Consider the following 25,026-nt stretch of genomic DNA (forward strand, 5'->3'; position numbering starts at 1 on the left):
TGCAGCCACTTCTCCCACATCACATTTCGGCCCTAGTCAAGCACATAACTTGACCCTGACCTTGCCCCTGAATTTGCTGTCAGCTCATGAGCCTGCCCACCCAGACGTCCACCAGCCTCTGAAATGCCCAACACGGAATTCAGGATTCCTCAGACACACCTCCCACCCTCCCTCCCAGTTACCCTACTCTAGGGATCCCAGTGCTGACTGCTCCCTCTTTCCTCAGCCCCACTTCCCATAAGTCCTAGCCCTGCAGTCTCACCATTCTGCCGTCTCCAGTCCCTCCTTTCCCCTCCCCCACCACCGTCCAGGTTCAAGCACTGACATCCCCCACCTGCCAGCACAGCATCTGCCCATGTGGCCTCTGCCCCCACCCCCACCGCAGTCCCTCATCTCCCCAAGCCCCCCACCCCACTACCATGGAGCCTCTCCTTGAATGGCTGTTGATATGCATTCCCTTTGCTGAGCCTTGCAAGTCCCAGTCACTGAGCTGAGCATTCTCCCCATGTCATCCCAATGCACTCTCCCAAGATCCCTGTGTGGGTACCATTCCTGCCTCCACTTTACAGATGACGAAGCAGAGGCTGAGGGGTGTACAATTAGCTAAGAGTCTAACCAGGGAAGGGGCCTAAAACCACACAGTCTTACAGCCTCCAACCACAGACCAGATCAGACCAAAAGAATCCCCTCCAAAGAAGCCTTGGGTAGCTCCCTACTGCCTACCAATTTCCCCACCACCATGGTCCCCAAAGTCCCCTCAACAGCCATGCAGACGTCACACTGGATGCTCCTCGTGTTACTCCATTTGGTTTCTGTCCACCTCACGGCCACACCTGTGCACTCAGACCACATTCCATTTCCGGGCTTCTCCTAAACTTTTCACCATCTCCCTTGGTTCAGCCACAGTGCTCCCTCCTTCCTGCCATGACAACTCCTGCAGACAATTGGTTTCTCCTTCTTTGGCCCACCCAGCACTTCACTTATACCTTTGCCACAGCCTTCATTTCCATTGGCCTTATGTGATGGTCATGTGCATGTTCATTTTCGCGTGGTCTTGAGGGCAGATACCCTCAACGTACTCATTTCTCTACATGGCACATACCTAACCCAGGGCATGTTAAATATTTGTCGAAATGACTTGACCCCAAGAATCTCACATACACACTGTCACCGTGATTATTCTACCCATTTGTAAAGCAGCAGGACAAGAAACTTGCACAAGGCAACATCGGGATCTCATACTCAATTAAGTGGAAGATGGGGGGTGGGTTCCAGACCCTGGCTCGCTACCTGGTCCACTCACTTGTTCTGGGTCCGTGCAGAAAACTCACTGCTTGCAAGCTGCCAAGTTAATTTTCAAGGAAAGAACAGAACAGCTTTTGCATTCTGACACCTCCTCCTGCTCTCCCATCCCACCTTCTCGAGAACCAAGAACCGGCCTCTGAGGATGACTCACTGGTGGGAGAGGGTGAAAACAGCTCCCAGGAGGGGGCCAGCAAGCTCTGCTAGACACAGAGCAGGGCTGGTGACGACATTTGCCCCCGGAGGGTGGAGATGCAGTTTCTCTACAGTCTCAGCTTTGATTTGAGCCCTTGGGATAAACCTAAGAAAGATAAGAGCATTTGCAAGTGCATTCACCTCCTTCAGTCTGTGGAATATGCTCGAATACCTGGGGGATGTTTTTCTGTGCAGAGAGCACCAAATGTCACTCATTCTTCACTCCCTCCACTCAAGTCTCTTCACAGTCCATAAAATGCAAGTCACTTTAATGCGTCTAATGAGAAAAAGAAAAGGAAAGCTCAAAGAAGGACTCCTGAATCTGCTTGGCTTGGCAGAGTTAACATAGAAATCCTGGACTGTATAGTACAGGGAACTATATTCAATATCCTGGGATAAACCACGATGGAAAATAATATTTAAAAAAAAGAAGGTATATATATGTATATATGTATGTGTGTGTATAACTGAGTCATTTTGTTGTACAGCAGAAATTAACACAACATTGTAAATCAACTCTACTTCAGTCAATCAATCAATAAAAAGAAATCCTGGTGACACCCTGGGACTATTTCTGCACCTCAATATGCAGGGATTAAAACCTGAACTCTGCCTACAAAGGCATCATGCAGAGCCTGGCAGGACTGTTAGAGCAAATGTCTCGCTCTTCCTTCCCCTCAACCCACCCTACCTCCCCACTGGCATCTCGGCTCCCGACACACAAACACCCTTCTGGGCTGTCCCTGAGTCTATTCTATACCTGTTATACCTCTGGAGTATTTCTTTTCTTTCTTGTTCAAAAGGTTATTTGTTCCACAGAAAGAGCTCTTCTTTTCCAAAATCAGAACAGAGTGGACAATCTGCTTTCTAAATACCTACTGAGCCTTCCTGCCAGAGGATGCTACTGGACAGTGCCACCAGCATGACGGTTTGGAGCACAGAACGCCTTCCTGGCAGCCTCAAACAGAGGGTACAGCCAAACGAGCTTGCTCTGGATCCGCCACACAAAGGGCACAGCTGATCTCTTTCCAGCCTGGCCTCTGCCCATTAATTAGAACAATCCAGAAATGCTTAAATTCACCTCCCATTCTCCCCACCCCATCTCATCCGCACTCTTCTTTTTTCTCTAATGCTAAAGCTAAGCACCCAGGAGAAGGAAGGGCAGAGAACATCTCACGAGCATCTGCCATATGCTCAGCTCAGAGCTGGATGCTTGACATTCATTCAGTCCTTACAAGGACCCTTCAAGGTGGGTACAGTTATTGTTCCATTGCAGAGAAGAAGGAGCTGAGGCAGGTTCAGGTAGGTTAAGCAACTTGCCCAACACCACACAGCTAGTGTTTGACAAAGCTTAGCAGTTGAGTCCAAGTCTTTCGATTCCAAAGCCCATGCTATGTGGCCTACAGGACAAAGGACCAGACTGAACTGCTCCATTGTAAACTCCTTGAGAACAAAAATCACACTTTAAATATCTCTATATTCCCCGCAACACCCACCAAAGAAAAGACACTCAGTGTGTGATGAAAGGATACAAGCATGAACAATTTAACAAAATAAGAGATTTTCCTTCTTCCTTCTTGAGGTGGTCTGTACCCTGATTTGTTACGTTTTACAATAAAACCAAATGCAGAGAGACCCCAGCAACCAAGGAATGTTAGCTTTTAAAACAGACAGAGCAATCCCTGGCACACCACATGAAGAGCTACACCCGTATGGTTTAATTTCTACCTTTCCACCACCTGGTTAGGAAACTATATTCCTTCTTTTGGTTCTCCATTTATTTATCTTAATGGAAATAAGTCTTGGTGTCCCTGTCTGTTACATGGATTGGAAAGGAAGCATGGTGCAATGACAAGGACCAGCCTGCTGGCCAGAATAGGTTCCAATCCCAGAAAACTACTCAGCCCCTGTGACCTTCAGTTTCCTGAACTTTCACATGGGGTATTACACCATCCTCCTTGCCTCACCAGGTAGGGAGGAGCAACTTCAAAAATTAAGAGTGTACAGCCAGTGTTGAGGCTGGGTGTCACTGAAGTGGACAGCTGACTGTCATCCACCAGTTTTCCCAAAAGGGTGTTCTTATCTCAGTAAGGATAACTGTAGGAGGCAGAAGAATGGCCTCCCAAACATGTGCACGTCCTAATCCCTGGAACCTGGGGATATGCTACTTGACACGGCAAAAGGAGCTTGCAGGTGTGATTAAGTAAAGGATCTTGACATGGGGAGGCTATACTGGGTTAACTGAGTCGACCCATTGTAATCACAAGGGTCCTCATAAAAAAGAAGAACACAGAGAGAAATCTGAAAATGGGAGCTGCTGGATTTGAAGATGGAGAAAAGGCCACAAGCCTGGGAATGCAGCTGGCCTCTAGAAAGAGGAAAAGACAAAGGATCAGGTTCTCTCCTCGAGCCTCCAGAAGGAACACAGCCCTGCCAGCACCTTGATTTTAGCCCAAGGAGACCCATTTCAAACTCCTACCTCCAGAACTGTAAGATAATATGTTGTGTTATTTTCAGCCACTAACTATGTGGCAATTCGTTACAGCAGTAACAGGAAACAAACATAATATCCCAGCCCCAGGTCTGGCTGGCACCCTAAATCAGGTTTCATCAGTCCTGCAACACAAGTCTCTCTCCCATTCCCCAATGATTCCAAATAGCAAGCAGAGTGCTTGACTTATCTGCAAGGAGAAATCTACCTATAAGTCCTCATCTTGGCACCGCCAGCACCTCCTATCCCACATTAGGCAGACCAGCATGGGAGGCCCATCTGTATTTGGAAGGATGCTGAGAAACACAGAATTGGAGCAAGCAGAGGTAGCTGAGTTACCCTGCTCCTGGTCTCCAGCTCAAAGCCTGCTGCACGTGTGCCCACAGTAGGTACAGCCTTGCCAATAACTGGCTCTGTTGGCTAGAACATCCTCTTTCTTGGGCAGTATTTGGAAGGCACTGCCAACATTGCCTTCTGAGAAGCTCCTTTTTCTGGGCCAACTTCGCTGACCAACACCTCTTAAGAGTGTTAGATGTGTTCTTTCTTTAGAATTGTGACTATCAAATAAGTAATGCATTTAAAGCACTTAGAACTCAGCAAGCACTCAACAAATTTCAATTATTATCACTATTATTGTCATTATTGTTAATAGATTCAATCCAGTTATGTTCAAGTACAATGGGGTTGGGGGTCTTTTCTCTCTTCAAAGTGACTTCATTTTCTCACTCTGCTCTTTATCCCCTGGTGTTCAATTTTCAGGTTCGCAAGGGAAGCCTCACCCCTTGTGCTGACTGCACAGTGGTAATTGTACAAAGATCAGCTGGGATCGCTGTTGGATGATCTGTAAGATCCTTTTCAATAAATGAGAAAATGTATGTGAAGCTGCAAGTACAGTGCCTGGCACAGAATGGAAACTCAACAGTGTTTGTATTCTCACTTATTAATTCTCTGTTTGTAGGTTGAATTGTGTTGCCTCAGAATTCATATGTTAAACCTCCAGTGCCTCAGAATATTGACTGCATTTGGAGATGGGGCCTTTAAAGAGGTGATTAAGTTAAAATGAGGCCCCCAGGGTGGACCCTGACCCAATCTGACCAGTGTAAGAGGAGATTAGGACATACAGAGAGACACCAGAGATACAGAGTAAAACCGTGTGGGGAGGCATCAACAGGGCAGCCGTCTGCAAACCAGGGAGAGAGCCCTCAGAGGAAATGAAACTGCTGGCACCTTGATCTAGACTTCCAGCCTCCAGAACTGGGAGAAAATTTTCTGTTGTTTATGCCGCCCAGTCTGTGTTATTTTGTTATAGCAGCTCTGGCAAACTGATACTCTCCCCTTTTAAGAACGAATAACTTCCATATCTCTGGACAGCAGGAAGCTGTAGTATGACTTAAAAGAAGTCCCTGATCCCTATATGGGCCTGGAAATCTCTGTTTTCTGAGGCAAGGATGCATATTTTCCCAGCAAGACTTGGCTGCTGTGCCTGGCACTCAGAAGAGGGCTTCTCACTTCCTGAGGAAGGAGGTGTCATTAGTTGCGCAGACACCCCCCCACCCACCCCCTGCCCGCAAGAGCCCTTCACAGAGAGGAAAGTCATGCATTGCAACCTTGCAGAGGAAACACCGCTGGCACCTCAGATACGGAAAACTGTAAAATTGCAAATGACAGATCCGTGACTCCCCTGAGGGAATAAATAGTGAGAACAGATGGGCCCCAAGGCTGGGAGATTTCATTTAAATCTTAATAACATTTTGATAGTTTAATGGATGTGGTGAGAAAAGAATAGCAAACCAGTACCAAACACAGTTTGCCCACCCTGCTGTTAAGCCAGGAGGATCCCTCATGAGGATAGGCATAACAGGGCTACAGGGACAAACTATTTCCTGTGGGGTTTAAAGCATCCTCTCGGAACTGGCAAAGCTTGTGATGGGGGTGATATCCAGAGCAACACAGTGCACTCCTTTTTCCCTATGCACCTCTTCAGGGCACCTCCCTGAGCAACAGTCCTCTGCATGGTCCTGGGTGACTTCCAGGTAAAGGAGTAACCTAGGAACAGGCAGGGGACACAGACCACGTGTGCTCAGAGCTCAAGAGGGTCTCGCCTGGAGATGGCTTATCTAGCGAATCCAGCCTGTTCCCAATTCATCTCTCCCTGCTCATCTCTGGAGACTGCCAGTGAAGTCATGCCCAATATAGAGAAAAGAACACTGGAAGAGTAGTTCTAAGGCCTGGGTCACAACTCTACCACACACCAACCATGAGACATTGGATGAATGACTCAGCTTCTCTGTAAAGTGGTAATAATACTTCCTACCTTGCAGGAATTTTTGAAAAAGGGCAAACGAGGTCTAGTCTTTGGAAATGGTAGGCAAATAACTGGCACTCAACACATGCAAATCCCCCCATTTGTGTCTCACAAATAGCACAATGTGCACAGATGCCCATGAGTGGTTACTGCATGGGTCTTGGCTTTCTAGATTATTCCTGGATAAACAAACGCAGGCTCTAGGGTTTGATGGCCCACCCACACCATCTCTTCCTCAGGCTCTTATTTAAATAGGTGTCTTGAAAAGTACAGGACTGAGAGCAGATGAAAGGTTGGGGAAGATAAGCCCAGATACAAAGTGTCTTAATTGGGCCATGCAGTTCTATTAAATCACTCAGAGAGACAAAACAAGCAAATGGAAGCAGCAGAAAGGATGGACAGGGAGCCAGAACTGGGGGTGCCAGCTCTGCAGCAAGTGTGCCAGCAGAGAGCAAGCAGGGGACTGGTGCCCAAATGCCTCACAAGGCATAAGGATGGAGCAGAAGCAACCCATAAGAAGAAAGCTGAGCAGTTAAAGATGATCCAGATGGGGAAATCAACCTCAGGCACCCCTGCTTTCTCAACTGAGTCCTCAGGGAGGATGTCTGGGGACCCCACTTGTGAGCATCATGACTTAAGCCGTGATAGACGGGAGGGAGGGCATCTTTGATGAATGCCGACTCTGAATCAGGCTCTGTGCTCAACTTACCTGCATCCACAACACCACTGGTCTTATATTTATGAAATATATTTATAGTACCTGACATAATAGGGGTTTAAGCAAATGGGGCTGTTTAGCACATATTGGGAATACAGTCTTTTGTAGTCAGACTCCTGGACAAGCATTACTTTTAAAGATGTTAATATAAATAGATGCTTTCTTGAGGTGGGTGGAGAAGGATAGGGAGGGGCAAAGAGGAACAAATCCCCTGATTGTGATGAGGCCCGGGGTGTTTCAAGAGAGCTGATGTTCTGATCTCATCTGTTTTCATTTTTAAGCCAACTCTCTTCCCTTCTAGCTAGTGGGTGATCTGTCTGGTTTGCCCAGCTGTTGAGTCCACCTTCAGAAAGAAAGTTTTAGAAATTAAAAGGTAAAAATTATGAAAGAATACGAGAGATGTGAAAGACAAAGAAATGAGGGAATTCCCTGGTGGTCCAGTGATTAGAACTCCATGCTTTCACTGCTGAGGGCACAGGTTCAATCCCTGGTCGAGGAACTGAGATCCCACAAGCCTCGCAGCATGGCCCAAAAAAAAGAAACGAGATTCCACCCAAGAATCAGGGGTGACTTTAGAAGGAAAATAAAAACGACAGAAACAGAAATAGTAATTGAAGGTTTACTCTGTCACTGGGTCACAACCCTTGCCTGCACATCAGGATCACTGGGCAGTTTCTTTAAAAAATTCAATTTCCCAGCCCCATCCCTAGAGTCTGGCTTAAGTAATCTCAGGAGAGTTAGGAAATTGGTTGGTTTTTGTTTTTGGGGTTTTGTTTTTTTAAATAAACTCCTCAGCTGATTCTGATATACAGCCAGGATTGAGAACCATAGCACTGGATAAAAATTTACCCAACGTGAAGAAAATCTTGACTCTTCAAACCAATAGTGTTTACTAAATTCCAAGCAAAGTTAGCCCCACCCTGACACTTTTTTAATTTCAAAGAGAAAATGTTCAAATAAGTTATTAACCTAAGAACAAACATTAGTTGTTAGACCATTTCCCTGCCACTTTAAACTATAGGAGATAATTTGTAGGAATCTTAAGGGAGGCTATATATTGTAGAGGTTAACAGTTCAGGCTCCAGAATCAGAAAAGTCTTGACTAGGTTTCTCTGCCTTTACTACCTGAATCATCTTGGGTAAGTTGAGAAGGTTAAATGAGATACTGCATTTAAAGTAACCAAAGCCTAGCACATAACCCTCAGTAAGGGTTAGTTTTTATTACTTTATTTTTCTATTATTATATTATTATTTTCATAGTTTCATTGTTTTAAAATACAAAGCTTTATAGAGAGACTGAAAACAAACGTTGAATAAAGAAATATACCATGTTCTGTAATGCCAATTCTCACCACATTAATTTGTAATGTAACTACATATATACAAATGTAATTTGTAATGGAATTAAACTGTAATTCCTATCCAAACTCCAAATGGATTTTTTTAACTTGGTGTGATGAGAAAAACAATATTTGTTTTTCTGAGTTGCTGCCCAGGCATTTTATGGTATGATAACCTTGCTCACACCCAGAGTCTGGACATTTAGAAAAAGACTGAGTTTAAGATTCCCTCCATAAGTTCCTGCTTTGCTTTTTCCAGGGTACCTTTTAAAATAACCACTTAGAGTTAAACCCATGAAAAATTAGTGACCTCAATCCCAACCACTTTATAAGCAATAGGTGCTTACTACATTGTTCTCTGTTTCCTGCTAGATCAGGACTTCGAATAGAGGACTGCCCTTCTCCCCACCCCCACTGTGTCCCCTCGGTCCTTTGTGCAGGTGTATTGAAACTGTGCCTTCAATCAAAATGAACCCCTAAGTTCACCTTCCCAAAAGTGGGAGCTCAGATGCTGAGGGAGCCACCTGCCTACCCTGGGTGGGTGACTGGTGCCCCCTCATTCAGCAGGTCATAATTGGCGTATTCTTAATTCAATACACCAGCTCTGGATTCTCAACACATCTGGCAACATGATTCAGTAACTCATCTGGAAGAATAAATGGGTGAAAATATCCAAGGAACATTTTAAAAGTAAGAATGAAGAGGGATTTGTACCTCCAGACATTAAAACAGAATATAAAACTATAATAATTACATTAGTTTGAGGCAGAGAGATCATATAGAACAAAATATACAGGTGGATTTTCAACTCACTGGGGAAAGAAGGAGTACTCATTAAGTGGTACTGAAGGAACTGATTAACAACAGTTAAAACAGACTAAAATAGAGATAGATCCCTACCTCACACCATATGTCATAATAAAGTGAAAATGATTAATAGATCACATGTAAAATTAAAATAATAAAAACAGTCAAAATTTACAGATGAATACTTTTCTGATTTTTGGATAAGGAAGAACTTGTTAGCATGAAAAGAAATTTTAACTGAAAATATTGGCAATATATGAAAACTAGGTTGCTACATGGTAAGAAGAACATATAAGTGCAAAATTAAAGGCAAATAGATTGGGGAAATGATTAGAGTAATTATGAGAGTCACTGATTTAATAACCTCCATATACACAGAGCTTTTACTGACAAATATGGAAAACACTAACTCTCAATTTTAAATGGACAAAGGACATGGAAAGACGATGCTTAGAAGAGGAAATACGATTAGTCAATAAGCAGAAGTGCTCAATCACATTAGCAATCAAACACACGAAAAGGAAAATATTTTCTCAACTAACAGATTGACAATGTTTGATTTTTTTAATAATAATACTGCAAGCAAGGATACATTGAGGGGCATTCATACATTGCTAGTTGTAGGGTAAATTAGCACAGACTTTCTGGAAGGTAACTTGGCAGCATGAATAAAGAGCTTTATCATTTATAAGTTTTATTATTTTCCAAATCTTATTCAATAACAAGTACTACATTTCAAATCAGAAAAAAAATTAGTAAGCATATGGAAACCAATCACCTGATGACAAACTTGAATAGTCACTAATTTCACCAACAGCTTTGGGTAATTTCAAATTTCCTTGCTAACACAAGTTTTAGAATAAGTCACATTATGTGTATTACTGTATATGTTCAGAACAACCAGAGCCAGAAGTGGGATTTGTCATTTGCTAAATTCAGGCAGCTCACCAAGCAGCCCAGACTTAAACATGAGAACAAATGAATTGCTCACCATAGCTTTGTACTCACATCTTAAATGACTGACTACCTTAGGTACATCTTACCTTCTTTCCACATCCACTTTAGCCATTGAATGTCTCCCTGAGATTAAGAAAAGATTTATGATGAAAAAGATAGCTCTTACCATTGGGAAACTCTTGCTCCCCTAGAAATGCCAACCTTTTGCTCCTTGCAAAGATATGCTCTGTACCAGCATTTTATTTTGGACCCCACATTATCCTAAAAAAATGGAGCATCTTGGCTGAGCAGCCCGCAGAGGATTCCATCTGCTGCTGGCCAGACAGAAGCTGGGGATTAGGAGTAAACACTGGGAGCCCCAAGCGGATCAGCCAGTGTGTCCCTGCCCCTCCCCTAAGCTTTATGCTTCCCCCCGTGGAGCCTTCTGTACCTTCCAAAGCCCTCAATGAATGGGCTAGAAAAAGGTTCTTTTCTTCCCTTGGCACTTTATTGCCATGCTAGCCCATGCTAGCATGGGCTACTCCATTAAGCCTCCTGCCTGCCAAAATTTCTAGACTCAAAGTAGGCATCAGGCTCCATATCTTCATTGCCTCAAACTCCAGTGGACATGTCAAGCCCTCTAAGTCCAATCCACTCCATCAGTACCACAGGGGAGTGGAATGTCTGCTGGTACAAAATGCCCCACATCCCCTCCTTGCAAGCATCCCCAGTCTCCACAAGGGAGTCTCTCAGGGTCCCTTCACTTGACTTCATGGGGAGCAAAAAGTCTTTCACCTCAAGCAAGTACTTCCTACAGGCCAGGATTCCAAAGATTATGCCTTCCTTTCCATCTCTATAATTATATATACCTGGGGGCTTAGAGTTGAGGGTTCCACAGCCAGTTTTGATACCTCTTGGAAAGTCATGAGGGACCCCAGTTGTTTGTGGCTCAGTTTAAAAGGCAGAGTACCTAAGACTTCTTATTTTCAGATTTGCACTCTGTGGGGTTTGGCCATGTGGTTTGCTTTGGCCAATGAAATGTTAGCAACAGGATATGCACAGAGGCTTTAAATGTGCTTTTACAGTTTGGCATCTCTCATGTCCCCCTATCATTTGCCATGAGAAGGACATGTCCCTAGCAGCTGCTAGTAGCATATACGTAGCTGGATGAGAGACACACGGAGCAGACCTGCACCTGAGCTGCAATGTGAAGGAGAGCCCCTCCAGCTGACTGGCAAACTCACGAGTGAGATAAATAATGTTTGCTGTGTGAGACACTGAGATATTTGGGGATATCTGTTACACAGCTTTATTATTCTCACGCAGTAATAGCTGACTAATATTCTTGCTATCTGCCCAACATTATGCTAAGCACTGTAGTACCTCATTTAATTTCTTTCTTTTCACAACTGTATGAGATAAAGCACTATTAATATTATCTTTATTCTATAGATAAGGAAATTGAGGCACAGAGCATTCAAGCACAATTAGTAAATGAAGGAGATAAGCTTCAAATTCAGCCATCTGACCACCATGGAACATATAACAGAAAGAGAGAAAGGTGTATCTCTGTGCTCTTCAAGGTCTGTACTCTGGGGTTGACCTTGGACTCAGAGCCACAAGGCCCTCAGCACAAGACTGACCAGATCCCAAGAGCTGAGGCAACTTTTCTAGCTTTGTCAGTGCATACAGAGAGGATGAGACAGGCTTCCCTTCCAGAATACATGACCTGTCCCTGAACTTTGACAAGGGGAAGTCCCACGGGGAATTCTAAGCAAGGAACAATCCTGCCTTTGTAAAGAGCAGCCATCCAATGTTCTGCACGGGATTGCACAGCACATCTCATTCTCTGCCTGTTTCTTGATTCTCTCTAAGCAGAAATCTCCGGCTTTTTTCTTTTAAAAATGATTGCACAGGGCTTCCCTGGTGGCGCAGTGGTTGACAGTCCTCCTGCCGATGCAGGGGACACAGGTTCGTGCCCCGGTCCGGGAGGATCCCACATGCCGCGGAGCGGCTGGGCCTGTGAGCCATGGCCGCTAGGCCTGTGCGTCCGGAGCCTGTGCTCCGCAACGGGAGAGGCCACAACAGTGAGAGGCCCACGTACCACACAAAAAAAAAAAATTACACAATTGCCAGCTTCTGGGATTATACAAATAACCTGATAATAGCAAAGCAATATGCTGTCCAGTGTTCGAACACTGCCACACAACAACAAAGCAGCCTGGGGTGCCACTTCTCATTCACAGCCTGCAAACAGAAGCTGCACAAGTGAAAGCCACCCACTCTCTCTGTTTCAGGGGAACAGAGTAACAGGATGTTTGGTCCCAAGATGGATTTTTCTTCTCTTCAACTTCCATGATGTTCTGTGCACAGGGAGAATGCAAAGTCATGTCCTTTGGCAGAATAAATCATCAATATAATTCAACGATGCACTCCCTTCTTTAACCAAAGTTAGTACCCCTGATGGACAGCAACAGGGCTTACAGGTCTTCAAGTTACAGACAAGTCAGTGATTCAGAGGACAAGGATCACATCTTCCTTGCCTACCACTAACCCCAATGCCTAGCACGGTGGGCAGTCAATCAATATTTGTTGAATAGATAGATGTAAAAGGGATTTCGGGGGTGGAGGGGAATCCATCTTTGAATTTTGCATAGTTTAATTCTTAAAAAGCAAGAATAGGGCAAGCAAGGACAGGGTTAAGAAAATCGGAACCCCTTAGAAAAGAAGGAACGTTGAAGACACAGCCAGACTTTAAAGTCTTTGACACTCACCAACAAAGCTAATACTTTATCATCTTTATTTCAGCAAAAGTCAGCTCAGTGTCTGTGGCAGACACCTGTGGTTCCCTGCCCAGCAACCACATCCCCTTCCTTTTGGTAACAAGTGCTCAATTTCCCTTTGAAGAACTCCCAATTCCTCACTCCATATAGAACTCATAGGGTGGCCTCCAGGACAGGGAGGTGACCCCAGCTGGGCCAGGCAGATTTCCTTCATCCCTGAATGGGAATCTTGATCTGGGCACCCAAAGCCAGAAAATGGTGGGGAACTCAGCCCCTTGGGAGGGTTTCCAAATAGCCCATCTATTTGCAAGGGAGCAGGCTGGACTTTCCACAGACTGCAGATTTCCCCAGAACACAACATGGAATTTACATCAGTACTCCAGCACTGCATTCCATCGTTTTGCTCTTTCAGCTAAGCTACTTCTTCTGAATCCTTATTAAACACTAGCACAGAGCAGAGGAGAGAACTCCAAGCTGGAAATAGGGGCCCTGATCATAAATATGCCATGGGAAATAATAAGTTACCTCCCCTGTTGGGGCCTCAGTCTCTCCCTCCATAGTATTAAGGGGCTGGGATTAAATAAACACAAAGGAGCCTTGTGTGCTGGGTCAATAAAAATTGACCCTTGGAAGCCCTGGTTCTTGGCAACACAAAACTCACAATGTCAGGGACAGTGAGGCTTGGAGTTTAAAGCAGTTAATCCCCTGGCTGGATGACTTGGACAAAGAGGATTAACCCTCAGATGAGAGAGTCATCATCCAAATATAGAGCAATCCCAAGCACACACATTAGAAAGGGGAAGCACCCCCGCCTTCTCTTGCAAATTCCTGTTCTCTAGCCCTGTTGGTGAGCTGTTCGATTATCCCTCCAACACCCCAAGGCCAAGGTGTTAGACCTTCTCCATGTTCCTCCACCACACTTCTCAATTCTCCAATCCAGGGTTACAGTATTTCTCCTTTGAAATACACAGGTTTGTTAAAGGTACTCCAAGTTTGTTAAATAACTAACCATTGAGTACCCAGTGTGCCAGGGACTCTTACAAGCCAGAGCTACGGAGGTAGACAAGATGATACTGTCCCAGCTCTCAGGGAGTTTTTCAGTCCGGGGGGAAACACCTATTGAGTGCCACATACCCTGCGAAGCACTAAACAACCATCATCGCCTCACTAAATGCCCGTGAATAACTCCTGAAAATCGATCCTACTGTGACCAATTTACAGATGAGGAAACTGAGGCTCTGAGCAGTTAAACTACTTGCCCAAGGTTATACAACCTACAAGTATCAGACAGAGCTGCTTGGTTTTAAAATGCAATGGGACATTGCAACACCAAGAGTGAACCCTCAGGTAAACTACAGACTTTGGGTGATTATGATGTGTCAATGTAGGTTTATCAGTGGTAACAAATGTACCACTCTGGTGGGAATACTGATAATGAAGGAAGCTACGCATGTTTTAGGGGCCGAGGGATGGGAAATCTCTGTATCTTCCTCTCAATTTTGCTGTCAACCTAAAACTGCTCTAAAAATAAAATCTGTTTTAAAATGATAGCATCATTTGTAAATGAAAACAATCCTATTTACAATTGCATCAAAAAGAGTAAGTACCCAGGAATAAATTTATCCAAGGAGGTGAAAGACTTGTATACTGAAAACCACAAGACGTTAATGAAAGAAACTGAAGAAAACATAAATATATGGAAAGATATGCTGTGCTCATGGATTGGAAAAATCAATATTAAACTGTCTATACTACCCAAGCCAATCTGCAGCTTCAATGCAATCCTTATCAAAATTCCAATGGCATTTTTCAAAGAAATAGAACAAATAATCCTAAAATTTGTATGGAACCACAAGAAAGAAAAAAACAACTCGAATAGCCAAAGTAATCTTGAGAGAGAAGAACAAAGCTGGAGGCACCACCTCCCTGATTTCAAACTGTACTACACATCTACAGTAACCAAAACAGTATGGTATTGTCATTAAAAACAGACACATAGATCAATGGAACAGAATAGAGAGCCCCAAAATAAACCCATGCATATATGGCCAATTAATTTAAAACAAAGGAGCTGAGAATGTACACTGGGGAAAGGATGGTCTCTTCAGTAAATGATGGTAGGAAAACTGGACAGCTACATGCAAAAGAATGAAACTTGGACACTGTCTTATACCAGACACAAAAATTAACTCAAAATGGATTAAAGATTTGAATGTAAGTCCTAAAACCATAAAATTCCTAGAAGAAAATATAGGGGATGAGATCCTTGACATAGGCCTTGGCAATGATTTTTTTAATCTGACACCAAAAACAAAGGCAACAAAAGCAAAAATAAAGTGGGACTACATCAAAATAAAAAGCTTCTGTACAGCATAGGAAACTATCAACAAACATAGGCAATCTACCAAATGGGAGAAAATATTTGCCAATCATATATCTGACAAGGGACTAATATCCAAAATATACAAAGAACTCATACAACTCATAATCAAAAAAACCAAACAATCTAATTTTAAAATGGGCAGAAGATCTGAATATATATTTTTCCAAAGAAGACATACAGATAACCAATAGGCACATGACAAGATTCCCAATGTTACTAATTATCAGGGAAATGCAAACCCAAACCACAATGAGATATCTCCTCATAACCTGTTAGAATAGCTATTATCAAAAAGACAAGAAATAACAAGTGTTGGTGAGGATGTGGAGAAAAGGGAACCCTTGTGCACTGTTGGTGGGAATGTAAATTGGTGCAGCCACTATGGAAAACATGCCAGAGGTTCCTCAAAAAAATTAAAAATAGTACTACCATATGATCCAGCGGTTCTACTTCTAGGTATTTATTTGAAGAAAATGAAAACGCTAACAAAAAGATATATGCACCCCCATGTTCATTGCAGCATTATTTACAATAGTCAAGATATGAAACAACCTAAGTGTCCATCAAGAGATGAATGGATAAAGGAGATGTGGTACACATATACAATGCAATATTATTCAGCCATAAAAAAAAGAATGAAATCTTGACATTTGCAACAAAATGAATGGACCTTGAGAACATTATGCTAAGTGAAGTAAGTCAGACGAAGAAAGGAAAATACTGTATGCTCTCTCTTACATGTGGAGTCTAATAAATAAATGGCCAGTGAAAGTCTGGCCACGCCCCATACCAAGCCCTTTGGGTATCTACACTACAGCATCAGGGGCCAAAAGACCAAATTCACCTGTTAGTTACTTTGAAGTTTCAGTGGATGGTCAAATCTGCAAACTAGGATACACATAACCAACTTACCTGGAGGAGTCAGCCTCATCAAAGGCATATATGCTATGTTATGTGGTGGTCAGGCACATGCCACCAAAGGTAGAACTTATGTCCTGGAAGACTTCCTCACTAGCCCAGCACTGTTCTCAGCACATAAGATGCTAGATCACACTGCATAGTACAAAGAGATCCAACACTCTTTTATTTATGTAATTTATATGGCAAGAACTTCCCAGGTTTTCAGGATAAAAATTATTATTTTTTGATGATATGGGATGCTACAAGATATCCCCATCGTTCTATAGAATTCAGAAACAATGTGGAAAGAAACGGAAAATTTTGAACTTCAGTCTTTTCAGACTGCATATGCTTCTGGAATAGTCATCAGAGGAAACTCTGGCTGTTTAATCCCCTAAACTTTTTTGCATCAAAGAAGCTCCTAGTTGTTTATCCATTCTATATATAAAAACTTACATCTGCTAACCCCCATCTCCCACTCCACTCCTTCCTCAAACCCCTCCCCCTTGGCAACCACCAGTCTGTTCTCCATGTCCGTGATTCTGTTTGTTTCATAGATAGCTTCATTTGTGTCATATTTTAGATTCCATATATGTGACATCATATGGTATTTGTCTTTCTCTTTCTGACTTACTTCACTTAGTATGATAATCTCTAGTTGCATCCATGTTGCTGCAAATGGCATTATTTCATTATTTTTTATGGCTGAGTAGTATTCCATTGTGTATATATATATATATATATATATATATATATATATATATATATATATATATACACCACATCTTCTTTATCCATTCATCTGTCAATGGACATTTAGGTTGTTTCCATGTCTTGGCTATTGTGAATACTGTTACTATGAACATAGGGGTGCATGTATCTTTTTGAATTATAGTTTTGTCTGGATATATGCCCAGGAGTGGGATTGCTGGATCATGTGGTAATTCTAACTATCTAGAATTATTGGACTCTTTAAATATTGTGCAGTATAACTATTTTAACTATTAAAAATAAACTTAAATATTAAAATAAATGTTAACAAATAGGAATATAATACTTTAAAAATATTTATTTATTTATTTGGTTGTGCCAGGTCTTAGTTGTGGCAGGTGGGCTCCTTAGTTGTGGCATGCAAACTCTTAGTTGTGGCATGTATGTCGGATCTAGTTCCCTGAAACAGGGATCCAACCAGGGTCCCCTGCATCGGGAGTGCAGAGTCTTAACCACTGCGCCACCAGGGAAGTCCCAATACATTTTTAAAAAAAGAAAAGAAGCTCCTAGGAAACAGGCAACCCAACAGTCAGCCCAGAGGTACCTTTTTAATATTTATGTTATCGAGAAACACTCTTCTTGATCCTCTGCAATGTGTTCCCATAAGCTTATGAGAAATTGCTAATTAAAATTTCAGGCTCTGTATTGATGAAGGTGGACTAACCACTGTAACAAACTCTAAAATGTCAGTAATTTAACAATAGACAGAGCTTGCTTCTCGCACATGAGACAGCACCAAACGGGGCCAGCCAGCGGATGGGAAAAGAGCCTGGAGGAGGCACATGGAGGTTCACCGGCCAGGCCTGGAAGTGATACCCATCACACCCATTCTCATCACATCAGCAGATCTGTCACAGGGCCATACGTACTTGCAAAAGAGGCTGAGAGATGGAGTCTGCGTGCCTAGGAAGAGTAGGAAGCAGGTTTGATAAAGAGCTTGCCAGCGTCTGCCACTGGCTGCAAAACCACATACAGTTGTTACTCAGTATCTGCAGGGGATTGGTTCCAGGACCCCCATGGATACCAAAATCCAAGGATGCTGATATAAAATGCGTAGTATTTGCATATAACTTACACACCTCCACCTGTATACTTGATATTGTCTCTAGATTACTTTTAATACCTAATACAATGTAAATGCTATGCAAATAGTTGAAAACTTGATGTAAATGCTGTGTAAATAGTTACCAGTGTGCAACAAACTCAAGTTTTGTTTTTTGGAACTTTCTGGAATTCTTTTTCCAAGTGTTTTCGATCCATGGTTGAATCCATGGACACAGTACCAGCAGATCCAAAGAGCCGACAGTACTTAATATGGTTATTTCTAAATAAAGAACATAATTCAAAATGCTTACATAGATGGTGAGATGATAGGTGGATTTTCCTTTTCTTTTCTCAATTTTCAGGATTATCTGTAATGTGGTTATAATATATCCAAATGGTGGTGAGAATAGGAAAGGGAGGAAATCCCCTAATTAGTAACTCATGAAACAGTTATGGATGGACCCATGTTATCCAGGCAACTGCCTGAGAAGTAGTGGCAACACTGCTTCCCTGGTCCCCTTGCAGCTCTCCTCTACTCCAAATACGGAAAACAGAACTTTCTGCTCTGTTTGTTCTGGGCAGCTATGGTCTAGGACTTTTTTATATTTACTAAATATTTTCCACACTCTCTTGGGTCTTTGTGTACCTTAAAGCATCTCGGAGACATCAATGAGAATTTCCACAGGTGTTGTTTCTCTAACTGGGTGGATGTCTGTGATGGAAGCTATATCAGACTTCTGACCCACTCAATTCACACACGGCCAAGCCTTGTAGAGGAAGCACAAGACAGTAATTATCTCACCACTCAAAGGACCCTTTCAAGGAGCCAAGACAACAATCAGCTCTTCTGAGTATGTTAGTGGTTCCTGAGTTTTTTTCCTCCTTGGCACACGTGGTGATAACCTTTAAACACCCAAGAGGAACTAACACAACATTGTAAACCAACTATACTCCAATAAAAATAAAAATTAAAAAAAAAGAGGTTCCAGTGGGTGTCCATGCCACTTCCCACATTCCCCTCTCCCCCCTTTACCCTCTGGCCAACACGACCGTACCACCTCATCAGACTGCCTGTTGTTCCCAAATCAATCGAGGACTTTCAGGTCTAGGTTCCTCTCAAACTATTTCCTCTATTAGGAATACCCTTCTCCTCCCCAGCACCCACCTGGAAAACTCCTACCCATCCTTCAAGGTTCAGTTAAGCAATGTCCCTTTATGCTGTCCAATAGTTTTTTTGGCTCTCAGTCTTCTCTCCTCATGCAGCAATAACCACTGCTTATAGTCTGTGCTCCCACAAACATTCACTCAGTATATATCTCCGTGACATCATCTTCTCACCTTATAGTCTAATTATTAATTAATGAGCTCCCCAACAGCAGAGCCCAAACACAGCAGCCCTTATAGGTCCTGGCAACGGAGGAAACTTGGTCCCCACCCAAGTCATGGTCCTACTTCCCTAATGAACCAGAAGTGCAGGGCCAAGAATATGTGACCATGTGAGTTCTCAAGCTAGGAAAAATGATATGAAGATGTTGTGGTCTGTTCCCTACTTTTATTGTGCAGACAAATTACTTGGGGATCTTGTTAAAATGCAGGTTGTGATTCAGCAGGTCTGGGGTGGAGCCTGAAATTCTACGTTTCTAACAAGTTCCAAAGTGATGCTGGTGCTACTGGTCCAGGGCACATACTTTGAGTGGCAAGGGCCTGAGGTTTGTTTGCATGGGCACATGATACACCTGGGGCAGCAAGAGAGGCAAACATCAGAGACCCCTGCTTCCAGCGGATGGAAGGTTTTGGAGACAGAAAACAGATACCCTTCCAATAAGAGAAAAGCTTAAGAGACAAGGCCTAGAATGTAGCAGTGGCTCAATAAATACTTGGAAAAGAGTCTAGAATAAATGAAGCCAGACTGTGCAGAGGGACATAAGCAGATTTCTCTCAACTCATCCTTGGGGAAGACAGGAAACTGGTCTCAAAGTTATAGAAGAAACTGAGTTATAAGCCATGGAGTACTGAGTTAGGGACCATTACCATCAAGGACATCTTCACAGTTAAAATATCTCCAGCTTCAGGTAAGTACTGGCCCTGAGGATACAGGTAGGTCAGGTGGAAATGTGAATGTAGGAAAACAGCTCAGAGGCTGGGAATCCAGTTGGATCCAGTTCCTGGTTTAAGCCCCTTAGGTAGTAGCCAGATATTTGCAAACTCCCTCTAGGAGACTGTGGGTCATAGCAGCAGGAATGGGAGAGGATGGAGTCAAGGTCATGGGTTGAGTCCCGGGGCTGCGCCTAACCAGCCTTCATGGACTTGGTGAGGAGGGAACACAGGGCACAGGGCAAAGAACATGTTCTAGAGATTAAGCAGCCCTGCATTTGAATCCACTCTGCCCCTTAGTAAGTGCTAACCTTTGGGCAAGTTATTTAACTTCTCTGAGCCTCAGTTTACTCAATGATAAAATGGAGACAATAAACCCCCATTTCATAGGCACTGGGAGAATTAAATGAAATCATATATGCATCATAATCATCATTATTGCCACATGATCAGACTATAAGCTCCTAGAGGAACCACATATAATGCATATATGTGTCCTCGGTACAAAGCTAAGTTTGCTGTAAAATTAAACTTCTCTGCTGTCTCTATTTCTTTATCTGTAAAATGGGAATAAAAAAGATTTACAAGCTGCCTATTTGAGGGCTGTTGTGAGGATACTGTTGTTGGAATTCCACAAACGCTGAGCAAATGCTGGTGGTGATCCTTATAACCTCAGGGTGACTTTTCCCTCTGATTCCCAGATGGGCAAGCCCTAAGTATTCCCTCGTGTTCCCAGGGTGAGAGCGGAGGGGGCAGACCAGAGACCTGAGCAGGCTACAGGGCATCTGGAGGTGACAGGCTCAATCTGGAGCAGCAGCTGCTGTAAATGGACCTCAGCCAGTCACTGGATTGAGGATGTGGCATCTAATACTATCTGCCATCAGTGAGCTCTCACTAGGAGACAGGTACTGTTCTAGGCCCTTAATGCAAGTTAACTCATATCTCCTTCCCCATAACGCTACAGAATAAGTAAGACTATCATCATTCTGATTTTACTGACTGGGAACCTGAGGTACAGATTGTGAAATGACTTGCCGAAGATCTCACATGAATAAGAAGCAAGGCCAGGCCAGGAACCCAGGCAGACTGACACTGGAGCTCTTTGCTCTCTACCTTCTCAAAGAAGCTCAAGAATCCAGGAATGACTAGAAGGTCAAGCCAGTCAGAAGGGACCTTACTTGTCTAGAGGAAATGGGCTAAAAATCCCAGGATATCAACCTGGCAGTGACACAGATGAACCTGAGAAACTTGATGGGAATAACCTGGCCTGTGAGAGCTCTACCTGGTGCCCCCAGATCCCACACACTGGGCCACCGTGGAAACAGGAGGCCACCAACCCCGTGATGTGAGGACAGGGGCCCAGCACAGCTTCTCTGCCAGAGGGGGGTTGGCACCACCAAAAGAAGACGAAGTCACCCATCACGGGGAGTGAGAGGAGAGCTCGGCTCAGCATCTCAACCTGTTTCCATACTGCTCCTACACTTTCTCATCAACCTCTTCATTGCCTCAGGTGGGCTTATCTTCTACAACTTTAATTTTGAAGCTACCACTTTTACATTGCTTTCCCAGAGCTTCCCTTTCCTTAAAGCTTAATTTTTATGCTTTGCTTTAAAAAAAACTCAAAGTGGCTGCATTTAACCCATGGACATTGAAGCAACCACAGGTGGGTTGCATTCATCACTCATCCTAGGGACAGGAGTGGAACCGAGCCCCTTCAGCCCTCCAGGGCCAAGGTCAGGAGCTCCTGACATGGCCGTGACCTCTTTAGCCCTATCCCAAGGGCCCAGGACTCTGCCCAGAGCAGGGCACCCCCCACAAGGCCATTTCCTGTCTCTCAGAGCCAACCATGTGCCCACTGGGCTCCATTCCAGCACCATCTGCTTCACCCCAGATCAGGAGAGAGGCCACGGTCAGATTCTGCACACGGCAGGAGAGCAGGGCCCGAAAGCAAACCATGAGCCACTCTCACTGGGCCTGGGCTTTGGTCACTGGCAGGGGAAACCCCAGAGAATTTTTCAGAGGAAGTTGTTGGGGAGCCCAACCAGGCTCTTACCTGCCTGGGAAAACTAACTGTGCTGTTTCAGAGGGCTTCTAAGCATAATAATGAAGGGGGCCCAGGCCTCATTGCCTATTCTCTCTCTTTTTTAAATTTTTTTAACTGAGGTATAGTTGATGTCCAATATTATATAAGTTTCAGGAGCACAACATAGTGATTCACAATATTTAAAGCTTATACTCCATTTTCAGTTATTATAAAGTATTGGCTATATTCCCTGTGCAGTACAATATATCCTTGTGGCTTATTTATTTTATGCCTAGTAATTTGTACCTTTTAATCCCCTACCCTTATCTTGACCCTTCCCCTTTCCCTCTCCCCACTGGTAACCATGAGTTTGTTCTCTATATCTGTGAGTCTGTTTCTTTTTTGTTATATTCACTTGTTTATTTTTTAGATTCCGCATATAAGTGACAGCATACAATATTTGTCTTTTTCTGTCTGACTTATTTCATTAAGCATAATACCCTCCAAGTCCATCCACGTTGTTGCAAATGGCAAAATTTCATTCCTTTTCGTGGCTAATATTCCATTGTATATATGTACTGCATCTTCTTTATCCACTCACCTGTTGATGGACACTTAGGTTGCTTCCATACCTTGGCAATTGTAAACAATGCTGCTGTGACCATGGTCTCTCTTGATCTCTACCCTCAAACAAACTTATATTGCTGCAGGCCTGACTTGGGCTCTGGTCCTTTCTCTAGTGTTAACTGACTGTAGGACCTTAAGTCATTTCCTTTTCTAGACTCAACTCCCTCCTTTGCCTAGTAAGGAGTTTAGACTTCTGCTGTCCCTTCAGCTCTGAAACACTAAGATCGTATAGTTCAAGTAAATCCTTCCATTGTCCTAAACTTGTTCTGGGCCCAGAAAGGAACCTGCCTATGAAATACTTATTAAAACAAACCTGAACACTTGGGTGTATTGATGGATGGACGTGTCTTCATTGGCAGGTTTCTGTCCTGGGGAGTCTTGAAAACTCACGCCTCCCCCTGCTTATGTGAGTTTTAGATGCCAGAGTGCCCGCCAACATGTGTATCATCTGGGGTTGACGTATGAAGCAGTTAAGGGTCCCCAGCTCCCAGCTTGAACAGCCAACTGCTACACCCAGGCATCTGTAATGCAAGAAGGCCCCAGAAGTCTGGCAAAATTACCTTCTCTTGCATCTCTGAAGAACTGGAAGAGAAAGAAATGAGGTTGTTCAACCACTTGTCCAAGGGTACTTTTGTCTGTGATTTCTTTGCTCTGGGCCTCAGGTTTCCCATCTGTAAAGCAGAAATGGGAGAGAGGACATGGCCTACGTGTTTTAGCTCCTGAAAACAGTTCAGAACTCTATTTCTGGGAGTTTACAGAGTCACCAGTTAGGGGACAATTTTCAATCGCCTTTTGGGGAAAAAGAAAAGTCAATGCTACTCTCTCCCCTGCTGCCCAAGACAGAAGCAAGCTCTAAAGACTGAAGGAAACAGGAAGTGGGTGGAGCAGGAGTTTCCATAGAAACAGGAAAATTCAATAGGACAACAGGCTTCTGTGTGGGCAGCTGAAAGAGGGAATACATGGTGTGGTGTTCATTGCCAGGGTAGGACACACTGTTGGGTGGGCTATAATCAATGGTCAAGACAACAAGGGAGCTTTGGCCTTTGCTCCTGATGCATATGAGAGCTCCAAGGGAAAACTGACTCTATGTTCCTTGATCTAGAGGAGGCCAGAATGGCAGCGAAGGCAGGTAGGTGGGGGAAAGAGAAACCATTAGCTACTGAGTACTAACTAGATGCTGAAGACTCATCACTGTCACTCACATTCCCACTTCTTGCCCAGGCCAAGAAGAAGAATAGAGAGAGCCTCAGCTAACTGAGCAACCACAATAGCATTTACTCACTCATGTATCAAATAAATATTTATTGTGTGCCTACTATGCACCTGGAGCAGGGAGAACAGCAGATTTTCCAGTAGAAAACATCATGGAGTAGATATTATGGGAGCGAAGCCCAGAGGCATCTGACAGCAGAGTTTCTGCACCTACAAAATCCAAGTGACTCAAAAATTTTGATCATGGAATTCCAACAAAGTATGGGACAGTGCAGAGCTGAGCTGGGGTGGGGGGGGTGTGGTCTATTGCCGAGAATAGAAGGTTGGTTTCCCTTTGAGGCACCTTGGAAATCTCTAGCTCATAAGGCTGATTATATTGTCCACTTGTCTCATTTGGAACATCATGGGCCCCATGCAAATAATCTTCTCAATAGCACTGGCAACTTTAAATGACAGGTTCTAAATTCTCGCCACACTTAAAATTTTCAAGTCTTTCGTCAGGTGTAGTGATCCTTTAATCAATTTTTAGACCAACATATTTCCAAGTCCAGGAGCATGAAGGAAACTGCAGAGCACTTGGGTTTTATTACTACCACCATCATCACCATCATCATTACCACCACCACCACCATCATCAACATCATCATCCCCATCCCTATCATCATCACAATCATCATCACCACCACCACCACCATCATCAATATCATCACCATCACCATCATCATCACCATCACTATCATCACCACCACCATCATCATGAACATCACCACCAGCACCATCATCATCCCCATCTCCATCCCCATCATCACCATCATCATCTCCATCACTATTATCATCATCATCATCATCACCAACACCATCATCATCAACATCATCAACATCATCATCATCACCATCATCATCCCCATCCCCATCCCCATCATCACCATCATCATCCCCATCCCCATCACCACCATCATCATCATCATCACCATCATCATCCCCATCCCCATCCCCATCATCACCATCATCCCCATCATCATCCCCATCCCCATCCCCATCATCACCATCATCACCATCATCATCCCCATCCCCATCCCCATCATCACCATCATC

At 43.6% G+C, this 25,026-nt stretch overlaps 1 protein-coding gene across 20 annotated transcripts in view; it reads right to left on the bottom strand.

Moving 5' to 3' along the window:
* Nucleotides 1-25,026, bottom strand: part of SV2B (synaptic vesicle glycoprotein 2B) — a 218,317-nt gene that overhangs the window by 166,871 nt on the left and 26,420 nt on the right. For 3 of the 20 annotated variants that reach the window (XM_067029566.1, XM_067029560.1, XM_067029565.1), the window contains one exon: nucleotides 1,639-1,774. The exons of 8 other annotated variants lie outside the window; for them this stretch is intronic. The gene's annotated coding sequence lies outside the window, so the exon portion shown is untranslated. Of the gene's footprint in view, nucleotides 1-1,638; nucleotides 1,775-23,032; nucleotides 23,391-25,026 lie in introns of all 20 variants that reach the window. 9 more of the 20 variants (XM_067029571.1, XM_067029570.1, XM_067029559.1 and 6 more) reach the window with 4 other exon arrangements.

This window comes from Kogia breviceps, chromosome 3 (genome assembly GCF_026419965.1).
Source record: "Kogia breviceps isolate mKogBre1 chromosome 3, mKogBre1 haplotype 1, whole genome shotgun sequence".
Taxonomy (NCBI): Eukaryota; Metazoa; Chordata; class Mammalia; order Artiodactyla; family Physeteridae; genus Kogia; species Kogia breviceps.